We start from the raw sequence: 25,220 nt of genomic DNA, 5'->3' as shown, positions 1-25,220 counted from the left end.
ACTGTGCTCTGGACTTTAATAATAGCTACTATAGTCTATGCTGCATTATATTACTGCTTCATAAGGAGCGGTCTATCCTTTGGGGGACGCATCCTCTATATTCCAGCTGAGCATCACACTCATGATATGCACCAGGTGCCTCCATATTTCTGTATCTGAAGCTTTCCTTCAACCACTGCTGACCCTGCTCCCTGGAGATGCTGGCAAGTGGCTCAAGAGGATTTACTGGAAACCAGAGGACAGGAGAAGCACCAGGAGAGAGTCGAGAGGTGCACAGGAGAGCACACGTCAAGGAGGAAAGGACAGCATGGGAAGCAACTACATTTAGCATGCTTTTTGCCACCATAATAACATTTAGATGAATGAAACTTCTTCTAGTCATAGAAATTTTTGCAATAGATCTGCCAGGCTTAAATATACCTGGAGAATTTAAGAGAGCCCCCTTAGGTCCTCTGTAGATCATGTCCTCTAATGACCTGCAGAAAGCAGAGTCAGTAACACATATTATCCATTTAGAACTCAAACCCTGATCAATCCCAAACTGCACAATATCGATCCAAGACTGAAATCTGCGTCCTGCCAATCTCATGGATCAATCACTGCAACCAGATAGTAATTAGAATTAGCACTAATTAATGCTCAGCATCCTCCATAGATTTCTCTATTGTTTCTCACAGTCTTGCAGAATTCAACCAGCTGTAAAATAAATGCCCCCCCATTTTTTTTTTTTAAAGATGGAAAAAGTCCCACTGGTCAGCTGATATTTGCAGGATGTAAACATATGGTTAGAGCTGTAAAGAATAGGCACTGATCTGCAGCGCCCAGCAGCCCGTGACACATTGAGGTGAGCGGCGCTTTTAAAATGTTTACTTCCAGCAAATATCAACTGATTACTGGGGGTTCTCTGGTGAACACCCTCATCGATCAGCTTTTTTCTGGCCTCACAGCAGCTGGATCTACACAGTGTACAGAGTAGGAAAGTCATGGCACCATACACTGTGTACTGCAGCTCAGCTCCTATAGAAGTGAGTGTAATTTGAGCTGCAGTACTGAGAACGGCCACTACATGGTGTATGGAGCTGTGAGGAGCTGCAGTACTGAGAACGGCCACTACACGGTGTATGGAGCTGTGAGGAGCTGCAGTACTGAGAACGGCCACTACACGGTGTATAGAGCTGTGAGGAGCTGCAGTACTGAGAATGGCCACTACATGGTGTATAGAGCTGTGAGGAGCTGCAGTACTGAGAACAGCCACTACACGGTGTATGGAGCTGTGAGGAGCTGCAGTACTGAGAACGGCCACTACACGGTGTATGGAGCTGTGAGGAGCTGCAGTACTGAGAATGGCCACTACACGGTGTATAGAGCTGTGAGGAGCTGCAGTACTGAGAATGGCCACTACATGGTGTATAGAGCTGTGAGGAGCTGCAGTACTGAGAACGGCCACTACACGGTGTATGGAGCTGTGAGGAGCTGCAGTACTGAGAACGGCCACTACACGGTGTATAGAGCTGTGAGGAGCTGCAGTACTGAGAATGGCCACTACACGGTGTATAAAGCTGTGAGGAGCTGCAGTACTGAGAATGGCCACTACACGGTGTATAGAGCTGTGAGGAGCTGCAGTACTGAGAATGGCCACTACATGGTGTATGGAGCTGTGAGGAGCTGCAGTACTGAGAATGGCCACTACACGGTGTACAGAGCTGTGAGGAGCTGCAGTACTGAGAACGGCCACTACACAGTGTATGGAGCTGTGAGGAGCTGCAGTACTGAGAACAGCCACTACACGGTGTAAGGAACTGTGAGGAGCTGCAGTACTGAGAACGGCCACTACACGGTGTATGGAGCTGTGAGGAGCTGCAGTACTGAGAACGGCCACTACACGGTGTATAGAGCTGTGAGGAGCTGCAGTACTGAGAATGGCCACTACATGGTGTATAGAGCTGTGAGGAGCTGCAGTACTGAGAACAGCCACTACACGGTGTATGGAGCTGTGAGGAGCTGCAGTACTGAGAACGGCCACTACACGGTGTATGGAGCTGTGAGGAGCTGCAGTACTGAGAATGGCCACTACACGGTGTATAGAGCTGTGAGGAGCTGCAGTACTGAGAATGGCCACTACATGGTGTATAGAGCTGTGAGGAGCTGCAGTACTGAGAACGGCCACTACACGGTGTATGGAGCTGTGAGGAGCTGCAGTACTGAGAACGGCCACTACACGGTGTATAAAGCTGTGAGGAGCTGCAGTACTGAGAATGGCCACTACACGGTGTATAGAGCTGTGAGGAGCTGCAGTACTGAGAATGGCCACTACATGGTGTATGGAGCTGTGAGGAGCTGCAGTACTGAGAATGGCCACTACACGGTGTACAGAGCTGTGAGGAGCTGCAGTACTGAGAACGGCCACTACACAGTGTATGGAGCTGTGAGGAGCTGCAGTACTGAGAACAGCCACTACACGGTGTAAGGAACTGTGAGGAGCTGCAGTACTGAGAACAGCCACTACACGGTGTATGAAGCTGTGAGGAGCTGCAGTACTGAGAACAGCCACTACACGGTGTATGGAGCTGTGAGGAGCTGCAGTACTGAGAGTAGCCACTACACAGTGAGGAAGATCAGGAATCAGCCCAGAACTACACAGGAGGACCTTGTCAATGATTTGAAGAGAGCTGGGCCCACAGTCTCAAAGATTACAATTAGTAACACACTATGCCATCTTGGAAGAAAATTCTGCAGGGCACGTAAGTTCCCCTGTTCACGTCAACACATGTCCAGGCCCATTTGAAGTTCACCAGCGACCATCTGGATGAACCAGAGGAGGCATGGTAGAAGGTCAAGTGGTCAGATGAGACCAAAATAGAAGTTTTTGGTATGAACTCCACTCGCCAAATTTGAAGGAAGAAGAAGAGCAGACTCTCAAGAACACCATCTCAACCATGAAGCATGGTGGTGAAAACATCATACTTTGGGGGGCTTTTCTGCAAAAGGGACATGATGACTACACCATATTGATGGATGGATGGATGGATGGGATCATGTATCGCAAAAGTTTGGTTAACAACCTCCTTTCTTCAATAAGAGCATTGAAGATGGGTGATGCCTGGGTCTTCCTGCATGGCAATGACCCGAAACACACAGCCAGGGCAACTAAGGTGCGGCTCCATAAGAAGCATTTCAAGGTCCTGGAGTGGCCTAGCCGTCTCCAGACCTCAACCCAATAGAACGTCTTTGGAGGAACTGAAACTCAATGTTGCCCTGTGACAGCCCCAAAAACCTAAAGATCTGGAGAAGATCTGTATAAAGGAGTGACCTGAAAGATTTTGAAAAAATCTGTATGGAGGAGTGACGTGAAAGATCTGGAGAAGAGCTGTATGGAGGAGTGACCTGAAAGATCTGGGGAAAATCTGTATGGAGGAGTGACCCAAAAGATCTGGGGAAGATCTGTATGGAGGAGTGACCTGAAAGATTTGGAGAATATCTGTATGGAGGAGCGACCTGAAAGATCTGGAGAAGATCTGTATGGAGGAGTGACCTGAAAGATCTGGAGAAGATCTGTATAGACGAGTGACCAGAAATATCTGGAGATCTGTATGGAGGAATGACCTGAAAGATCTGGAGAAGATTTGTATGGAGGAGTGACCTGAAAGATCTGCAGAAGATCTGTGTAGAGGAGTGACCTGAAAGATCTGGAGAAGATCTGTATGGAGGAGTGACCTGAAAGATCTGGAGAAGATCTGTATGGAGGAGTGGGACAAAATCCCTGCTACAGTGTGTGCAAACCTGGTCAAGAACTACCGGAAACGTCCGAACTCTGTAACTGCAAACAAAGGTTTCTACCAAATATTAAGTTCAGTTTTTCTATTGTATCAAATACTTATTTCATGCAATAAAATTCAATATAGTTATTTATAAATCATACAATAGGATTTTTTGGATTATTCTTTATTCTGTCACAGGTGAAGTTACCTACGATAAAAATTACAGATTTCTCCATTCTGTGTAGAGAGGAAAATTGCAAAATCGGCAGAGGATCAAATACTTATTTTTTTCACTGTAAGTCCTGACCAACCTCTTTAAGTATTTGCCATGTACACAGAGGCCAACGATCACTAAATTGTTTTTCAAGTTTAAAAATGTTCCAAAAATGATAGAAGTGATGTAAAATAACCGAGTCGTCATAGAGCCATCATCTTCCCGGGCTCTAGCGCCGGATGCCCACCATTAGTTCTGTCTCTTTGTTTTAGCAGCAGTGTTGATTTCACGGTGACAGCTCACGTCAACGCTGCAGCCAATCATTTAGACAGAAGCAATGCATCGAGGGAAGGTGAGTATTGTGTGATTTAGTTATTTCACATTAGTTCTATTATTCTGAACCACTTTTTAAAAGCGAATAACCTCTGTAAGGTCAAAAATGACTTTGTTGTAAAGTAGATAAAGTTGGAGTTCCACTGTAAAATGCTGCGCGCTCGTAACGTCCGGACCTGGGGAATATGTAAGTTTTCACGTCTGTCAGGCCCTGATACGACTCCGATGTAACACACAACAGCGGCTCCGGCTCTTTATATTCAGCTGAGATCTTCTACGTCTTCTTATCTTTGGCGATAAGGGACAAAAAAAAAGAATCAGTATTCCATCTGCAAAAGCCGCGAAGCTTTAGTAGCACAGCCTATAGCATGTGCCATAACCCATTTAATCTAAACACTAAATGATATGTTGTGCAGATTATGTGCTTTACTTGGACGCTGTTAACAAACTGGCAGAAAACTCAAGGAACAATTAATAAAACAATCTGCTATAATGATCTCTGCTGCCTCCGGGCGGCTCGCACTTCCTGGAAAAAATACAAAGTCAAAGCAAGGAGACATCAGCAAGGAGGATGGAGACATTATAGATCTATACGAGGATGAATCTCCCGCATAAAACTTTACCCCACGTGCTGCCCGATGAAGGCCCAGAGTCGCTGTTACAGGGGTCTTTATGTCTGATTACTGGGACCCCCCTCGACTCCAGGCTCTCCGCCCCTCCTCTGCACGGCCGCGGTTGGCACAGCGGAGGAGGACGAGTTTTACATCTATGGGGCTCATGCAAATTGACAAGTCTAAGCCCTGTTACACGCAACGATATATCGCCGGGGTCACGGATTCCGTGACTCACATCCGGCATCGTTAGTGACGTCGTTGCGTGTGACACCAACGAGCGGCCGTTAACGATGGAAAACACTCACCAAATCGTCCATCGTTGACACGTCATTCATTTTAAAAAAATCGTTGATTGTCGAGGATGCAGGTTGTTCGTATTTCCCGTGGCAGCACACATCACTACGTGTGACACCTCGGGAAAGATGAATTACAGCTTACCTGCAGCCGCCGGCAATGAAGAATGAAGGAGGTTGGCGGGATGTTACGACCCGCTCATCTCCACCCCTCTGCTTTTATTGGGCGGCCGCTGTGACGCCACACGAACCACCCCCTTAGAAAGGAAGCGGTTCACCGGCCACAGCGGCGTCGCTAAGCAGGTAAGTCCGTGAGATGGCTCTGAACGATATTGTGCGCCACGGGCAGCGATTTGAAATTGACGCACTAACGACGGGGGCAGGTACGCTCGCTAGCGATATCGCTGCGTGTGACGGGGCCTTCTGACTCCGATAGTCCACCAGTAGGGATAAGCAAAATGATATCATACAAATTGAATTTGCCTTAAATTTCACAAAAACATTGCGATTTGCCAATAACGTTTTTGTGATCCGCTTTTTGCAAATCCAGAAAAATAACATCCATTTTAATGAATTCTTAGGGGTACTTTGCACATTGTGACATCGCTACTGCGATCTCGTCGGGGTCAAATCGAAAGTGACGCACATCCGGCGCCGGTAACGACGTCGCAACGTGTAAAGCCTATAAGCACCGAGAAACGATCACAAAAGCGTCGAAAATCGGTGATCTGTGTAGTGTCGGTCATTTCCATAATTTCGCTGCAGCGACAGGTACGATGTTGTTCCTCGTTCCTGCGGCAGCACACATCGCTGTGTATGAAGCTGCAGGAGCGAGGAACATCTCCTTACCTGCGTCCCGCCTGAATGAAGGAGGTGGGCGGGATGTTTACGTCCCACTCATCTCCGCCCCTCTGCTTCTATTGGTTGCCTGCCGTGTGACATCGCTGTGACGCCACACGACCCGTCCCCTTAGGAAGGAGGCGGGTCGCCGGCCAGAGCGATGACGCAGGGCAGGTAAGTGCGTGTGAAGCTGCCATAGCGATAATGTTCGCTACGGCAGCTATCACAAGATATCGCATCTGAGACGGGGGCGGGTAGTATCGCGCTCGGCATCGCTACAATCGGCTAGCGATGTCGCAGCGTGCAAAGTACCCCTTAATCTCCCAGAAAAGGTAAAAAAAAGTATTTACAGGTATATAAAACTGCTCACCTTCCTCAGGCCTCACCTGTCACTCACTCGGGTACGATCTCCTTTTCCACCATATTCGGCGCCTATCCTGATCACTAGGTCTCACAAAAGCCTAAGATTGCAATATAGAATCGGTGCCGGAGGGAGTGACCTGTGAGGGCCGGGGACAGGGGAGTGTCAGTTTTCTCACTTTTTACCCCACGATGAATATGCTGTCAGGTCTACAGAGACTTATAGGTATAATAAGGCACATGTAGTTCACAATGAATAACCTCAGTGCCGATCAAATTTCCTGTAAAATTTCAAGCAAATCTGAGAAATCCAAATTTCGACAGAACCGCTCCTCTCTATCCATGTCACATGGAGTTTTGCACAAACCTCACCAACTGTCATGGCGGCATTGAGCGCTGTTCACATTGCAGATTCTGACTCTCCGCCCGATGGTTTCTCTGGTGTCTGGGATCAACACAGACAGATTTAGGCATCGACCTGCTATGTGCTGATTCATAGGCAGGCTAGCAAGAGTTAATCTCTGCTGATCTGATTGCTCCTTTAATCACATGTTGTGGGGAGGCCTATCATATCTGCTCCCCTCCTATTTTTGCTGGTTGGATTCTTCCACCCATGCCAGCTATAGTTTATTCTGTGTTGGTCTGTGAAGTGTAGTGTGTGACGACATGGACTCTCATGGGTTAAAGTTTCTTAAAATCCAGCCAGACAGCATGATAGATTGTCTATAGATGGGGGAGAAGTCCCTCATTGTTTTTACATGACTCTTGTTGACTCAATGTAATTGTGTTGGCCACTGAAAGCTAGACGTATTGTTCTCCAGTCATTTCCAGTAACCATTGTATTGTAGTTGTGTATTGATAATGTAATTACCTTAGTAGCCATTGTCTAGTCGGTGACTCCCAGTTTACATGTACACCCTCAGTCTTTCTATGCACATCATTTAAATGAACATTGTCCATGCAGCTTGAAATTCCTCCAATGGGAGAAGCAACCTTGTCCAACCAATCGATGAGGACGCAGTGTATCCAAGTGGAAGGTTGTGGCTATAAAAAGGACTTCTTTAAGCCACCAGGGGTGGTTGATGGATGCTGATGGATCCAGTCTAAGCTCTTTGGAGCTGACTAGAGGATCAGGATATCTTATGGCTTCAATCTAGGGACTCCGGACGCGGTTGGAGACCATATCCACAGCCTAGGGATTTCGACTCCGGCTGCCAGGATTTTAACATCAAACCAGGACTACCTAAGGAGGACACTCAGGTTGGGACAGTTCAGTCACCTGTTACAGACTTTGCAGACCTCAGACAGCTTGGAACCTGTGAGGCATGGACATTCTAAATCCCTGGTGAGCCAGCGGAAGGGTGAGACTCTGTTGCCTGTTACATTTGTGTGTTTTGCTGGTTATGTGTTATGTGCTGTTAATTGTTTGGGGATCCAATAAAGTCTAATTATTGTGGTTCCCTCACCCTGTGTTGTCTGAGTAGTGTTACGCCCACGGTTAAGGAGGCCGGCGTTCAGTTGGGATGAGCCCTGAGCCACGCTGTCTTTCTAAAGGCGGCGGGTTTTAGTAGACGAGAGCGCCCACTGAGCCCCGTGTCTCCACATAGTGTCCCAGACTTTCTAGTGAAAGTTGTTGTTTTTGCTTGGTGTGGTTGTGGAGTTTACCCCTGTTGTTTTGTAGCTTCCTTACTACTCTTGTTTTTCCTCCTGAATCTCTAATTGTCTTTACCTTTTTTGTGTGCGTGCTGTTTGGCAGAGTTTTGGTTTTCCCTTATCTGTCTTTATCTATGGGTTTCATCACACTCATGTCCTGTCCCTCCCTGAGGGGAAGGGGGAATCAGATCAGGTCAGGAGCAGGGTCAGGGAGGAGACTCAGACCTCTCCACCATCAGGAGTGTCCCTGAGATTAGAGATAGCATAGGTCCCCTACCTTGGGGGACAGCCTAGGAGCCCCGGTTCCTTGCTATCCCACAATCATTGTGACAATCCACTGGACCAGTAATCAAATAAAGCCCCTTTATCATACCGTCAATTCATTTCAATGAAAAGTGCACACACATTTAAGGTTGGGGCTGCATGGCAACTTTGGCCACATCACAGGTCACAGCACCAAAGATTGCAATGTACAGCTGCTACAAGTCAAAAGGATCCAATTGTGACACCCGGGGATCGCGATAAGTCACAAGAAATACCAACTGGGCCCGATGTAGAGTACACAGAGCTGTGTGACCGCTACACACCCCATTAGAGCGGCACCAGCTTTCCCTCACTCTTAAATAACCAATCAGCTCAGTTTTATAACTATTTGCTTCATATCAAGGTAGATTATCTATTCAGAGGTCTGGAAAACAGATATCACAGGATCCACCAATCACAAGCAGTGATATCACAGCTCACCTCTTCCTCCTATCCAATGACTAATAAGTCTATGTACAGTAGATAACACAGGATCCATCAATCATAACAGGTGATATCACAGCTCACCTTCTCCCCCTCATGTGTAATGACTGATAAGATCTCTATGTACGGTATATAACACAGGATCCATTATTCACAATATGTGATGTCACAGCCCACTTCCTCCCTCTCCTGTACAATGACTGATAACACCTCTATATAGAGCAGATATCACAGGATTCACCATTCACAATGTGATGTCAAAGCTCACCTCCTCCTCCTCCTGTACAATTACTGATATCACCTCTAGATACAGTAGATAACACAAGATCTACCATTCACAATACATAATGTCACAGCTCACCTCCCTTGTAATTGCATATAAATAGACAGACAGTGGATATAAAAAGTTAAAATACCAGGTTATTGGTCATGTAAAATAATCTCACCAAGAGGAATAATTTCAGAATTTTTTTTCACTTTTAATGTTATCCATAATTTGTACATATCCATTGAGAAACAAACTGAATCTTTTCGAGGGGAAAAAAAATTTTTTTTGTCATTTTCTTAGTTGAAACTTACAGCAGAATCCACAGTCTGTAAACAGCTGACAACACAGCAAAGGGATCTCATTGAGGAAAGTTATCAGTCAGGAGAAGGGAACAAAGTAATCTCCATGGACACTGTGTAGACGTTATCAAGAAGTGGCTAAAAAGCGACAGAACCTCAAATCAACATCCCTCAAACATTTATACAAGTCAAGAAGAAATTAATTGTGAGGCTTCCAAAAAGCAACAATAAAGGCGCTGCAGGAATTTCTGGCCATGTCCTGGTTGTTGACTTAATGAAATAGCAATCTGCCATATTCTTTATATGTCCGGTGAGTGGGTACAATGGCAAGATGGAGGCCTTTCATTGCAATCTAATACATCTCGGCCCCACCGTGTTCTGCCAAAACCTCCATCAAGTCTACCAAAAGCACTGGAAGAACATGGTCTGATGAGACTAAGGGGGAACTTTCGCCATAATTCCAAAAGGTCCAAAGCCAACAATGAGCATCCCCAGAAGATCACCATCCCCACAGTGAGGCCTGCTGGAAGCAGCATTGTACTTTGGGGCAGTTTAGAGTCAGCTGGAACTCTGGCTTTAGTCAAGGAGTAGGGATATATGAACCATCCACAACATCAGTCAATTTTGCATCAAAACCATCAGGCCTCTGATGTAGAGGAATTTCACCTTCCAGCATGACAGAGATGTCCAAATCAACAAAAGAACGGCTTCACCAGAAGAAGATGGAACTTCTGGAATGGCCTTGCTCAATCTGTGGTGACCTGAAAAGGGCGCTGTACACAGGAGACGTCAACAGATGTGAAACTACAAGGAGGAATGGGCAAAGATGGACAATTCTAGATGTGATAGACCCCAACCCAAAAGACCACGTGTGCCAGAAATTCATCAAAGTATTAGTGTAGGGTGTGAAGATTTATGCAAACACGTTATTTGAGTTTTTGCGATTATTTTGGTAGGATTGTTTCACATGATAAAAATATGGGATTTTAACAGAGTCGCGTAAACAATATTTATCCTCTGTATAGATATATGATAGATGGATGGATGGTGGATGGATGGATAGATAGATGGATGGACAGATAGATGATAGATAATATGCTGATGATCTTTGGAGTGATGCTGTGCTGTAGGGTTTTGGACGCTGCGGGCGGTGACGCGTCCTTTGTGTTATTGTTTCTCCGGTCCGTCCGTCTGTCTGCCTTCTGTTTCTCGGTTGTAGAGCGCGGGCTGATTGCTTGCAGCTGGAGCTGGCCCGGGTCCTCCTAGCTGGAGATTCTGGTCTGGTTCCCCGCAGAAGTTAATTTGTGGCGTGGATCCTTATTGTCTGCACCAGGCGGCCAGGAACCATCTGAAATGTTGGGAAATCTGCATTTTCTAGTCACAGGCAGAGCAGAGAAACGTATCCTTAAACATACCCGGCACATGACACCCGCTGTGTTTGTAAAGGGCTTAGATGTAAGACAAGTACAAATGTTACACACTCTCTAGAAGGAAAGAATAAAACTTCATTTGTAACTTCCAGCAGAACACAGATAATTACTTTACATCAACATGTATCACAATTAGACAACATGAAATGTTGTGTAATCCTGCGGAGAGACGCGGCGAGGAACCTGCAGCCCAAGATTGTAACCAGAGGACCTAGAGGTGCACACATTGTATATGAGAACTGACACTTCCCTCAGGTTACTAGGTAATTTAAGACAACTGTAGTGTGTGGTGTGACGGATACACCTTGTCTATGGCCCCATAGGGTTAGTGTTTTAGGGAACAATTAACAGTGTGGACATTATCATCCTTATTGTCTGGGGTAGAAAAATCCAGAGAACTGGTGCAGCATGAGAAAAGTCTTGGAGATGAAAGTGAGGGGTAATTATAGAGAATGTTAGTTAAAGATGATTTGCAGAGCAGAGAGCATGAGTAGGGTGATTGGCAGAGATGAAGGAGATGTAGGGCGTACAGCACTGTAGAGAGCAAGGGTAGGGTGGTAGACTGAGATGAGGGGGAGATGTAGGGTGGTACAGAACTGTGGATAAGATGGTTGCTTTGGTAGATAGAGATGAGGAGGAGATGTAGGGAGGTGCAGAACTGTGGAGGGGATGGGTGTGTTGGAAGACAGAGATGAGGAGAAGATGTAAGATGGTGCAGCACTGTGGAGAGGATAAGTAGGTGATAGACAGAGATCAATTAGATGTAGTGCGTGTAGCATTGTGGAGAGCAAGGGTAGGGTGTTAGACAGAGATGAAGGGGAGATGTAGGGTGGTGCAGAACTGTGGATAGGACGGGTAGTATGGTAGATAAAGATGAGGAGGAGATGTAGAGTAGTGCAGCACTATGGAGAGGACAGGTAGAGTGGAAGACAGAGAGGAGAAGGAGATGTAGGGGGTGCAGGACTGTGTAGAGGAGGGGCAGAGTGATACACAGAGATGACGGAGATATTGTTAGGAACCGGCGCTGCCATAGCCGCAAGCAGCCTGCTGCGGTTCCTGTTGCGCCCAGGTGCCGGCTGCCGTTCTTGGCCGTGCCTCGGGTCATCCAGTTGGCTGCTCCTTCCACCACGTCTAAGTGTGGAGAGGCGGCTAGTGCGCATTAGTGCGCCGATTTACCCCAGCCAGAGTCTGGTGTTTTGCCTACTGAGCATGCTCAGCCTGATTGTGTCATTTCTGAGACTAAGTCCTCAGTTCAGGCTACTGAGCATGCTCCCACACTTAATCCTAACAGCCTCTTTGCACAGGTACTTGGACTTTGTGCTGTGTCTAAGTTCCTGGATGTTCCTACTGAGCATGCTCAGGCAGATAGTCTGATTTCTGAGTCTGTTGTTCAGGCTACTGAGCATGCTCAGGCACTTAGTGCATCAGAGGCTAGGTCCGGTAAGGACCTCACTGAGCATGTCCGTGAGGTGGCAGGCCCTGATAGGGCAGAGGGTGTCAGGTGTCCTGATGACAAGGCCACTCCGGACTGGCTCGCAGAGATCTGGCACCTCACCATGGGTCGTCAGACGATGACTGGTGAGGTGTTTGGGGCGTGGCTGCCATAAGGTCATCAATGACGTGGTGGTTCCGGATAGGCCGCTGGAGACGTGGCTGCTGACATGGCACTCTGCTATTGGACCTTGGTGGTTCCACCCTAGGTTTGGGGTGGACCCAGGTTATAATAGGGTCTGGAGACAACATGGAGGTGCGCAGTCTTCATTTAGAGTTCATGGTGGCATTAGCTTTGTTGGAAGCGGTAGGTAGGGCTAGGCGAACGAACGGTGCCTGTAACGCCAAGATTCGTGTCTCGGCACATCAGGGTCAGGCGCCGTGCTTCCTTGCTGCCATTCCAGTTGTGCTATAACAATCCAGTGGCGTTAACTGGACTGCGGCTGCTGTGTCTCCTGTCCGTTTGTGCCTCCTACGCACACGGACAGCATACCTGTTGCGTTACTTGTCTGGTTGTGTTCTCTACACACACGGACAGCATACCTGCTGCGTCACCTGTCCGGTTGTGCCCTCTACACGCACCCGACGGCGTATTCCAGAACCCCTGTGGAGTTAACAGGGTGTTCCTGGATTGGGTGTGTGAACCCTATTTCTCTCCTCGGCTTCCCAGTCAAATGCTACTGGTGTGACTACGTGGTCTGACGTGTCCTTCACACACGTGGCCAGTCGAGTGGTGACCAGAAACGCTAATCGAAGGACCGCTCGGCCTGACGTGTCGTACACACGTGGATGACAGGGCGCTGTCACAGCGGTCTTCTCGGTCAACGCTAACTGGTTACCATCCGGCCTGACGTGTTCCCTACACACGTGGTCGGAGTAGCGCCCACTCCACCGAAACGCTAACTGGGTTGTCGTCCGGTTTGACGTGTCCCTACACACGTGACCGGTTCCCAGGTCTCCTGGGTTATCTCTGAGTCGTCAGCTCTATAGTCTCCGCCTAACCCACTGGGTGCCAGCAGCTCCATTGCCATCTGGAGCACGGTGGGCCCCGACTGGTGATTGGGATATATACCCCCTGGTCCTAATCTGCCGATTCCCCCCATAACAGTAAGACTGCGCCAGGGTCTGGCTGGCATGGCGGAGATAGAGCAGCTACGTCAGTTCATACAGCAGCTTGAGGCCAGAGTTAGGTCTCTAGAGCAGTCGGCCCTTGCTGCTGATATGGATGATGTGGTGGCTCGAGCGGCCGCAATGGTGTCTGCCACCAAGCCCACTACACCCCTGCCTCACCTCTCGTTGCCCAACAAGTTTGCAGGGGACAGCAAGGCATGTAGGGGATTCGTGAACTAGTGCTCTATCCATCTGCAGTTGCTGGCTGCGCGGTTCCTTACAGAGAGGTCGAAGGTGGGGTTTATCATCTCCTTGCTCTTTGATAGAGCACTGGAGTGGGCTACACCATTGTGGGAGAGGAATGACCCTGTAGTTCAGGACTCTGAGGAGTTTTTGGAGTCTTTGAAGCAAGTGTTCCTGGGGCCTCAGGTCACTCACGACTCGGTCCTACAGCTACTGACTTTGGAGCAGGGGCGTACCTCCTCGAGTCAATATGCTGTGAGCTTCAGGACACTTGCTGCAGAACTGGGGTGGCCAGAGAGGACTCTCATTCCAATGTTCTGGAAGGGATTAGCCTCGCACGTGAAGGACGTGTTGGTGTCGCGCGAGGTACCAACTACCCTTGAGGGCCTTATGACTCTGGCTACTCGCATTGACCTACGGACTTCCGAACGTCAGCTGGAACGCAGGTCAGAGGGTCGTTCAGCCACTGTGGTGGTCTCTCCTACTGCACCTTCCTTAGAGGACGTCTCTGTCCCTATGGACATTTCTAGGGTGGGTGCTGCTAGGTCATCGAGTCGCAAGGGCATTTCCTGTTTCGCTTGTGGGCAGTATGGTCATTATGCCAACCGTTGCCCAAAGCGTCAGGGTAAGCGACCGCGATTGGTGACCATAGCTGGAGGTAGACTGGAATCTGCGTCATCCATTAGGGTGACGTTTCCTGTGTCCATTTCCTTTAAGGGGTCAACATGGTCCACAAGGGCAAGTGTGGACACAGGTGCTGAGGATAATTTCATCTCCTCCTCTTTTGCCCGGCGCCATGCCATCCCGCTGGTGCAAATGCCAAGGCCAGTGAGAGTCCGTGTGGTGATTGGGTCCTTGTTGCCCAAGGTAATTCACCAGCGGACAGTGCCCATTACCCTTGCCATGTGATCTGGGTATAGGGAGACCATTTCATTTCTGGTTCTCCCTAAGGGTGCAGATGATATTCTGCTGGGTATTCCTTGGTTGAAGCGGCATTCCCCACATATCGACTGGTCGTCTGGGGGTGATTACGCAGTGGAGCGAGTCTTGTAGCTCCCACTGCATGTCTCCATCTTCCGCCCGTCGCTCAGTGGTATCTGTGGCGACTATAGACCATTCGAGTGGGAGGGCCGCTAGAGGGAGGGGTACTGTTACGAACCGGCGCCGCCATGGCCGCAAGCAGCCTGCTGTGGTTCCTGTTGCGCCCAGGTGCCGGCTGCCGTTCTTGGCCGTGCCTCGGATCGTCCAGTTGGCTGCTCCTTCCACCACGTCTAAGTGTGGAGAGGCGGCTAGTGCGCATGTGTGCGCCGATTTATCCCAGCCAGAGTCTAAGTCTGGTGTTTTGCCTACTGAGCATGCTCAGCCTGATTGTGTCATTTCTGAGACTAAGTCCTCAGTTCAGGCTACTCAGCATGCTCCCACAATTAATCCTAACAGCCTCTTTGTACAGGTACTTGGACTTCGTGCTGTGTCTAAGTTCTGGGATGTTCCTACTGAGCATGCTCAGGCAGATAGTCTGATTTCTGAGTCTGTTGTTCAGGCTACTGAGCATGCTCAGGCACTTAGTGCATCAGAGGCTAGATCCGGTAAGGACCTCACTGAGCATGTCCGTGAGGTGGCAGGCCCTGATAGGGCAGAGGGTGTCAGGTGTCCTGATGACAAGGCCACTCCGGACTGGCTCGCAGAGGCCCGCCCCTATGATCTGGCACCTCACCATTGGTCGTCAGACGATGACTGGTGAAGTGTTTGGGGCGTGGCTGCCATGAGGTCATCAATGACGTGGTGGTTCCGGATAGGCCGCTGGTGATGTCGCTGCTGACATGGCACTCTGCTATTGGACCTTGGTGGTTCCACCCTAGGTTTGGGGTGGACCCAGGTTATAAAAGGGTCTGGAGACAACATGGAGGTGCGCAGTCTTCATTTAGAGTTCATGGTGGCATAGCTTTGTTGGAAGCGGTAGGTAGGGCTAGGCGAACGGTGCCTGTCACGCCAAGATTCGTGTCTCGGCACATCAGGGTCAGGCGCCGTGCTTCCTTGCTGCCGTTCCAGTTGTGCTATAGCAGTCCAGTGGTGTTAACTGGACTGCGGCTGCTGTGTCACCTGTCCGTTTGTGCCTCCTACGCACACGGACAGCATACCTGTTGCGTTACTTGTCTGGTTGTGTTCTCTACACACACGGACAGCATACCTGCTGCGTCACCTGTCCGGTTGTGCCCTCTACACGCACCCGACGGCGTATTCCAGAACCCCTGTGGAGTTAACCGGGTGTTCCTGGATTGGGTGTGTGAACCCTATTTCTCTCCTCGGCTTCCCAGTCAAATGCTACTGGTGTACAATACATACAATACAAAAAAACAGTTTGCACTCTGATAATGCTAAAGTATGGAAACCATGAATATGTGAACATGGACCTGCATTACTGCTAAGGAAAATCTGAGAAAAATGAGATATTTAGCATATATAAATGGCCATTTGTATATCTGCCCAGTTGCCCCTTCACGGCATATCTCGTAACTGGGTCCCTGACGCTATGCTGAAGCCTCTCTCTAGGTTAAAATCCTCTGCTACTGATACTGGTGTGACTACGTGGTCTGACGTGTCCTTCACACACGTGGCCAGTCGAGAGGTGACCAGAAACGCTAATCGAAGGACCACTCGGCCTGACGTGTCTTACACACGTGGCAGACAGGGCGCTGTCACAGCGGTCTTCTCGGTCAACGCTAACTGGTTACCATCCGGCCTGACGTGTTCCCTACACACGTGGTCGGAGTAGCGCCCGCTCCACCGAAACGCTAACTGGGTTGTCGTCTGGTTTGACGTGTCCCTACTCACGTGACCGTTTCCCAGGTCTCCTGGGTTATCTCTGAGTCGTCAGCTCTATAGTCTCCGCCTAACCCACAGGGTGTACATCGCCCTGGCCAAAAACTAGTACTCTAGCAGGATACAGCTAAACCCCTACTAAAGTGGTAGTGTCACAGGTGCAGGAGGAGCAAAATCACACACACACACCTCCAGGATATTTTCCTCTTTTTGTCTAACCCACAGGGTGCCAACAGCTCCATTGCCATCTGGAGCACGGTGGGCCCCGACTGGCGATTGGGATATATACCCCCTGGTCCTAATCTGCCGGTTCCTTCCATAACAGATATAGGGTGGTGCAGAACTGTGGAGAGCAAAGGTAGGTGATAGACAAAGATGAGAAGGAGATGTAGGGGGGTGCAGTACTGTGGAGAGGATGGGTAGGGTGATAGAAGAGATGAAGAAAATGTGTGGGGCAGAGCTGTGGAGAACAAGGGTAGGTGATAGACAGAAATGAGGAGGAGATGTAGGGTGGTGCAGAAATGTGGAAAGAATGGGTAGGTGATAGACAAGAGATGAGGAGGAGATGTAGGGTTGGTGCAGAACTGTAGAAAGATAAATCACATCAGCTGCATTACCAAAATCCAGATTTACACTTACCTCCTCATAGAAACCCAACATATTCATTAGACATGACATCTTTCATGAATCCATAATGGTTATCAGTTATTCTATTTTTCTCTCTAATATATTGTTGCATGTCATCTCTTAAAATGCCCTCAAAAACAGCACACTACTGATGTCAGGCTTACTGGATGGTATTTGCCTGGATCCACTCTCTTACCTTTCTTAAATATCGGTACCATGTCAGCCATGCTGCAATCCTTAGGTACCAACACTATTACAAGAGAGTCTAATAAGATAAGATACAGCAGTCTATCAATTACTGAGCTCAATTCCCTCAATATCTGTGGATGAATGCCATCTGGCCCGGAGGATTTTTCAATGTTTAATTTACCCAGATGAAGACGTACTACTACTTGTGTTAAATTAGTTATATCAAGGGAGAAGACTTTGATTTTTGCCTTATTGAATGATCCCTGGAACAGTCAGTTTCTTGGTGAACACGGATGAAAAGAGATTGTTTAATATCTCAGCCTTTTATTTGTCCTCTATAATGATCCTGTTATATATGGGGCTGATACCAACCTTTTTTTCCTTTTGACATTGGTGTATTTATAAAATAAAATTGGGTTTTATTTTAATGTCTTTGGTGATTTTTGTTTCAGTAGCTAATTGTGCCAGCTTGATTTCTTTTTTACATTTTCTATTGAGAAATTTATACTCCTGAAATGCTATTTCTGTATTCTCAGATTTAAAGATTTTGTATGCCCTTAGTTTTGTTTTATTATACTTTGCACTGTCTTATTTATCCATAGTGCTTGCTTTTTATTCCTGAAAAGTTAAAACGATAGGTCTTCGAAAATGGTAATACAGCCTCCCAATCTTTTTTCTTTTTACACACTTCTGATTTTTCCCACTAAAATAATAAAAATAAGAACATGTTTGTTATTGCCATCATCTTACTGAGAAGAGGAACCATATTATGAGGTAATTTTTACCACAAAATGTGCCTCGTAAAAACAATTAAAAAAAGTCAAAATTTGTGGGGGGTTTTTCATCATTTCTCCCCATTTGGTTTTTGTTTCCCTTTTTAGAGTACACTATCTGGTAAAATAAATGGTGTGATTCAAAAGTACAACTCATACTGCAAAAAACAAGTCCTCATACGTCTATGTGGTTAAAAAAAATAAAAATGTTATGATTCTGGGAAGAAGGGGAGGAAAAAATGAAAACACAAAACTGAAAATTGTCAAGAAGGGGCTATAGACATTGTATATTGACAGTGAGCTGCCAATCACAAGAAGAAACAGAGTCGGACAACATGGCACAAGTCAGTCACAGCAATGATATTGTCTTAGTGAGAAAACACTCAGTTTAAGTAACCAGCACAGGAGGTGGCATGTGACATCATTGAATTCCGTGTTTTAACTCTGGCAGCATGCGGTCCTTAGATTACCTAGTAAAAAATCTGCTGACAGATTCACTTTAATATTCAGCAGGAGTTCATCACTTTTGTTGTTATTTGGGGACAGAAGTTCAATTTCTGCCTTCACAATTGGAGGAATATTCTCCCCTTTCCTGAATGAGCGGTCAGCAGATCTTGCAGCTGGAGGGGACTGTCTATCCACTCTGCAGTGTTTCTAGCCCTTCCTGACCTGCCCTTCCAACATTTGTGTCTGGTGATGACATTATTTAAGCAATAATTGGTGTAACTAGTATAGGGCCCAAATTCCAAATGCGTAATGGCTAGAGATGGGCAAACTTTTCAAAGTTTGGTTCGCCAAGCCTTACCGAACAAACAATATGTTCGCTGAACTGTTCGTCAAACTGTTCAATTAACCTTTCGAACCTCATTGGATTCAAAGGAAGGCCAAATCTAAGGCAGAGAAAACACCTTTGGGGGGGGTGAAAACTTCCAAAACAGCAAAAATACGTTTTACAGTGCAGCACCACTGTTTTGCCATAGCCATTAGCTTCCTAGACTATTGACATAAGAAATATAGAGGTGGATGAAAGACAGGTGTTGGGCTGGTGCTCTCATACCCCTTCCAGTACAGTCAAGACACAACTTGGAGACCTAAAAAATAATGAATAACATTTGGAACACCATTCTAAGTCCGAACTGGGTGCAAAAACCTAAAAAAACCTGGGTCTCAGCTTCCCATACACGGTAAGTTTTTTAACTGCATGAGAGGACACACACAAGCTAGGGACCCCAACGTAGAGAAATACTTTGGCGTAGTGTTGGGGCTCTATTGCATTGATCAATTCAGTAGCTAAATTTCTCTTGATTGATGTTCATGGCAGTAATGCAGATTCCATTTTCACATTTTCACTTTACATATAGCTATTGGATTTTTCAAGTCAGTATTCACACAGCAGTTTCTGCTATTTCATGTATTCCCCTTACATAGTCACTGGTGTGCATACCTTATCTCCCCACAACTTGGAGACCTGTCTTGGAGTCTTGATATTTTAAAACCTTTCAGGCAGACAAAAGGACAGTAGCATCAATTTCTGCCCCATTTCTCCATAGTGTCTTTGCACATCAGCGAGGTATGGCCATGCAACGGGCAGGATGTGGCCTGGCATTTCAATTTTAAAAAATAAAAAGTGGGATGAGTGATAGGATTACGCCTCTTGCTCCCACACCTCTGCTGGTACAGATTAGACACAACTTGGAGACTCATCTTGGAGTCTTGATATTTAAAAACATTTAGCATTTATACCAACTCTTCATAACATGGATCACTATATTTATGTTTTTTTGGTCTGCTATCCTGATGAAGATGGCTGAGTCCCCTGAAACGCGATGGCCTGTACCTACATAAAATAAAAAATACATAAATTAAATTTATATGAGCATTTTGGTGTGAGCACGGCAAAAATCTCATTTTCTCCTGTATACCTGAATGACCTGATATCACAGCAGAGTACACATGTGCCTCAGGTATCTGAGTCTTATCATCATCACCTCCATCTCCGGGGGTTAATGTCAGTTGACAAGGGTCAGGATCCTGGTCGGACCTCACATCATTTGAGCCAGGATCCAACTGACAAAGATTTTGGGCATCAGTGCAGATGCTTTCTCCTCTTTGTGATGTGGCCAGAAACAAATGTAATTGGCGTGGCACCTCAAGGGAATGAACTGTGTGTAATGTTTAGATGCAGGAAGATGTGAAGAGGCCGCTTGATACAGCCCTTGCCATCCACTCTAGCACATGTTGTTCATCAGCCTCATTCTGAGGTTGAAACGATATGCGGCTGCCAAAGAAATCTAGTGGAGTATGCTGTCCAGTAACAGAAGTTGTTCTCATTTCTCATGGGAATAGGATGATCTGGTGTTTGCTTACTAGAGCTTTGATTAACAGAACTTCCCATATGTACAACTTGAGCACGCCACCTATTCCTCATTCCACCACAACTTGTGATTTACTACTCATGGTTGATGTACCCTTCCCCTTTCAAACAGAATTTTCACAACCCTACATCCACGTCTGTCAGACACCTGACACAAAAAAATGAATCATTTATTTCCTGCCTGAGTTTGCAATATTATGAAGGCACTAAAAAGTACCAATTTTGAGCAGGCAATGAAAACTGTCAAGACATTTTTAGCTACTTCACTGGCGAATTTACAGAAGGCAGTACTAACTAACAATGCCTAGAAATGTGGTTGACTGCAAATTAACAGCAGGCAGTACTAATTAACAATACATAGAAATGTGGTTGACTCCATAATTTTGAGCAGGCAATGAAAACTGCCAAGAACTATTTAGCTACTTCACTAGCAAATTTACAGCAGGCAGTACTAACTAACAATACCTAGAAATGTGGTTGACTGCGTAATTTTGAACAGACACTGAAAACTGCCAAGCCCTTTTTAGCTACTTTACTAGCAAATTTACAGCAGATAGTACTAACTAACAATACCTAGAAATGTGTTTCACTGGCTTATTTGGAGCAGGCAATAATAAGTAATAAGTAGCTACTTAGATATTTAGATACTTCACTGGCAATTTTTTAGCATGCACTGACAAATAGTTATCCCAATTTCTATCATTAAATGTCGACTTGTGGCACACAGCTTTCCCTACACTGCATGTCCCTATTCTACAGTATCGCTTTCCTATGTATCTCAGTGACCTATCATTACATTTTTAGCTAAACTGACTGTCTAGCAGCCACGGCGGTAGAATTTTTCCCAACGTTTCACATTCACAAAATGATGCTGAATGTTCTCATTTTATATGCAGAAGGACATGTGACTAAAGCAGCGAATGACACAAGCGCTTGTGTCTGTGGATGTTTGCTGCGCCATGATTGGCCCTCCACTCATTAAACACATCCCCCATTCATCATACGGCACCACAGTCTTATATAAAAGCATAACATGTTATTAGAAAAGCATTTTTTTAAAAAACGTGAGCAGTGATTGAACAAATCCGAACATCGCCAACTTTTGGGAAAAGTGCGCGGGTTACCGAGCCTGAACCAAAAAAGCTAAAGGCCCCCTTACACGCAACAGCATATCTACCGATATATCGCCGGGGTCACGGATTCCGTGACGCACATCCGGCATCGTTAGCGACGTCGTTGCGTGTAACAGCTCTGAGTGTCTGTTAATGATCAAAAATACTCACCTTATCGTCCATCGTTGACACGTCGTTCATTTTAAAAAAATTGTTGATTGTTGCAGGACTCAGGTTGTTTGTCGTTCCCGAGGCAGCACACATCACTATGTGTGACACCTCGGGAACGACGAACTACAGCGTTCCTGCAGCCGCCGGCAATAAGGCATTAAGGAGGTGGGCGGGATGTTACATCCCGCTCATCTCCGCCCCTCCGCTTCTATTGGGCGGCTGCTTAGTGACGCTGCAAGAACCGCCCCCCTTAGAAAGGAGGCGGTTCGCCGGCAATAGCGACGTCGCTAGGCAGGTAAGTCCGTGTGATGACTCCTAACGATATTGTGCGCCACGGGCAGCGATTTGCCCGTGACGCACAAACGACAGGGACGAGTGCTTTCACCAGCAACATCACTAAGGATGTCGCTGCGTGTAAAGCCCCCTTAAGGCTTGTACAAAATTTGATATTGGCAAACTTTTATGGAACAGGTTCATCTCTCGAAACGGTCCCCACCTAACAATACTGGTATCATACTATGTGGGACCTGAAGCACCGAGGCTGGGTTTGACCGCTGACCCTGCCCGCCATGTACATATAATACACGTATTTGTCACATTTGTTGCATTAGTCACATCTCACCCTCGTGCAGCGCGGTCCCTGCAGTCCTCAACCTCTCAGTTCCAGACTGTCCAGAATAAATGGAAGCTGCAGCCGTTCTATATTCAATTGTGGAAACACACTGTATTTCTGAAATGCATTTACAATTCTTTTTGATTGTCAGTTCCCTTCGAGCAGAGGTCAGATCAGATTATATTCTGTTTCTATAACAACCGATACAAAAGTTTAGATATTTACATTTATAAATAACATAAAAAAGAGTTTTATATCCAGATGATCTCTGAGGCCACATCGTCCCCACCTGAAGGATGAGCAGATGAGGCTATTGTTAGACGTTCTAAGGATGGAAGAAAGGAGAAGGATTTCTTCTAATCCTATGTAAAAATAATATTACGTTATAATACAAAACCCGCTCTATAACATAGAAAGAAAGATAGATAGATAATAGATAGATAGATAATAGATAGATTAGATAGATAATAGATAGATAATAGATAGATAGATAATAGATAGATAATAGAGAGATAGATAATAGATAGATAATAGATCAATAATAGATAGATAATAGATAGATAATAGAGAGATAGATGATAGATAGATAATAGATAGATAGATAATAGATAATAGATCAATAATAGATAGATAGAAAAATAGATAATAGATAAATAATAAATATATAGATAGATAATAGATAGATAGATGATAGATAATAGATGGATAGATAGATAATAGATAATAGATGATAGATAATAGATAGATAGATAATAGATAGATAGATAATAGATAGATAATAGATAATAGATAGATAGATAATAGATAGATGGATAGATAGATATATAATAGATAGATGATAGATTACACTGGGGAACGCAATTTTTAGGAGTTAGGTCAGACAACTGTTCTTAATTAATTTTTCGATGCTGAATCCAGAAATGATCTCAGTTTTTCTCTATCACGTCAAGTTATTGAACTATAGGATTTTTGTCTTCTCAAAAATATGTAAACTACTGTACCTAAAAAGTGTTTTTTTTTTTTTTTTAAATAGTACAAATATGAACAAAAAATGAAATATATAAGAAATAGGCACTGTCTCAGTTGTGACTACTCTTATTACAGAAATCAGTGCAATTGTGCTTCTATGGCAGGTAAGTTGAGGAGGAAAAACTTGACGTGATAGAAAAAAACTGACTACATTTTTGGAATCGGCATGCCAATTTTAGTATAAATCAGCTCAAAAACCTAACTCAACAGAAATTTTTTTTCAAATTGTTCCCCAGTGTAATAGATAAATAGATAATAGATAGATAATAGATAGATAAATAATAGATAATAGTTACATAATAGATGATAGATAAATAATAAATCTATAGATATATAATATATACATAATAGATAGATAATAGATAGATAGATAATAGATATATAATAGATAATAGATAGATAGATAGATAATAGATAGATAGATAATAGATAGATAATAGATAGATAATAGATCGATAATAGATAGATAATAGATAGATAATATATCGCTAATAGATAATAGATAGTTACATAATAGATCATAGATAGATAAATAATAAATATATAGATAAATAGATAATAGATAGATAATAGATGGATAGATAGATAGATAATAGATAGATGGATAGATAGATAGATAATAGATAGATGGATAGATATATAATAGATAATGGATAGATAATAGATAGATAATAGATAGATAATACATAGATAATGGTAGATAATAGACAGGATTGTGGCACATCACACATTCCAGGGATTCTCGGATTGTCTTTTTCTCTCCTTCATGGATTGTAGAGGCAGAAGTGCGATCTGATTTATTCTTGTAGAATAAGCGTTGGTTACATCAGATTTGGCGTGTGTTGCCGGTACAGACATGACTCCAATAAATTGTTACGACAGCTCAACCCACTAAAATTTAAAAGCTTTTTGTTTCTCTTCAAACCTAAAACATTAGCAAATAAAAAAGAAAAACATTCTATTTTATGGAAGGCGGAGGCTTTCGCTGAAATCATCAAATGTAAAAATCCGGCATCTCTGTAATTTATCGTTATTACCTTCTTCTGCTTTCACTTAGTCTTCACTACAATTTTACTTTGTGCAATTTATCAAAAACTTTCCTAGTGTTGCATGGAAACAATCAACAAGCAGGTCAGCTGCTGCTGCTGATGAGAGATTTCAATATCCTGTCTTTGTTGTATCATCTTCCTGTGATCGAGGAGGAGCTGTAATACTGGGATCAGCCTGGAGACAAGAGTGGCGCTGTTACTGGGAAAAAAGAGCTTTATTTCATTAAGATAATTCTAGATCAGTTATAAAACCACTGTTATTGGCGCCTGACCGGCCTCAATCCAGCATCCCCTCTGAAACGCAGCTAAAGGCAGCCTTGTATTGAACAAAACAGACAGCCTGCTTACTGCTATTCCAGTGTATAGAGAAGGGAGGAGTAAAAGGAGGGAGAAGCAGAGACAGAGACAGGGGCAGAAAGTGCAAAGATGCTTCTGTGGCGCCCCTGAGGCTTCAGTGACCACAGAGGTACTGCACCTCAGCCAGAGGTGTGGTATCCCATCCTGGGTATGGAGGAGGTCATCCAGCGGTATGCACATGTGCCGCCCCGTGCAAGTGTTGCGGGCGGGGGCCAGACCGTAGCTAAGGGGCTGCTCGGGGATGCTCGGATCCGGGGCTTTGCTGTGGCTTGAGTGGGAACCGGACTCGGGGGCTCGAGCAGCGGTCCGCCGCCCACAAGTGAAAAGGGGGGTATTTACAAGGGAGATTGTCCGTGACACCACCTGTGGGTTGCGGTGATGGATGGTGACACCACCTCTGCCTGGATATGGGGGTGCCCAGGGCTGATGAAGCAGGGAAGCAAGGTGGGATCC

At 45.5% G+C, this 25,220-nt stretch overlaps 1 long non-coding RNA gene across 1 annotated transcript; it reads right to left on the bottom strand.

Moving 5' to 3' along the window:
* Window positions 1-22,478: 22,478 nt before the first annotated feature.
* LOC142249559 (uncharacterized) lies at window positions 22,479-24,158 on the bottom strand. The gene is made up of 3 exons (XR_012725079.1): window positions 24,091-24,158; window positions 22,622-22,694; window positions 22,479-22,523 (listed from the first exon to the last, which is right to left on the bottom strand). It is a non-coding gene; the product is annotated as an uncharacterized LOC142249559 (long non-coding RNA).
* Between the last annotated feature and the right edge of the window lie 1,062 nt (window positions 24,159-25,220).

This window comes from Anomaloglossus baeobatrachus, chromosome 8 (assembly GCF_048569485.1).
Source record: "Anomaloglossus baeobatrachus isolate aAnoBae1 chromosome 8, aAnoBae1.hap1, whole genome shotgun sequence".
NCBI classification, from domain to species: Eukaryota; Metazoa; Chordata; class Amphibia; order Anura; family Aromobatidae; genus Anomaloglossus; species Anomaloglossus baeobatrachus.
The sequence above is the reverse complement of the archived record's forward strand: the minus strand, read 5'-3'. Positions and strand labels throughout refer to the sequence as shown.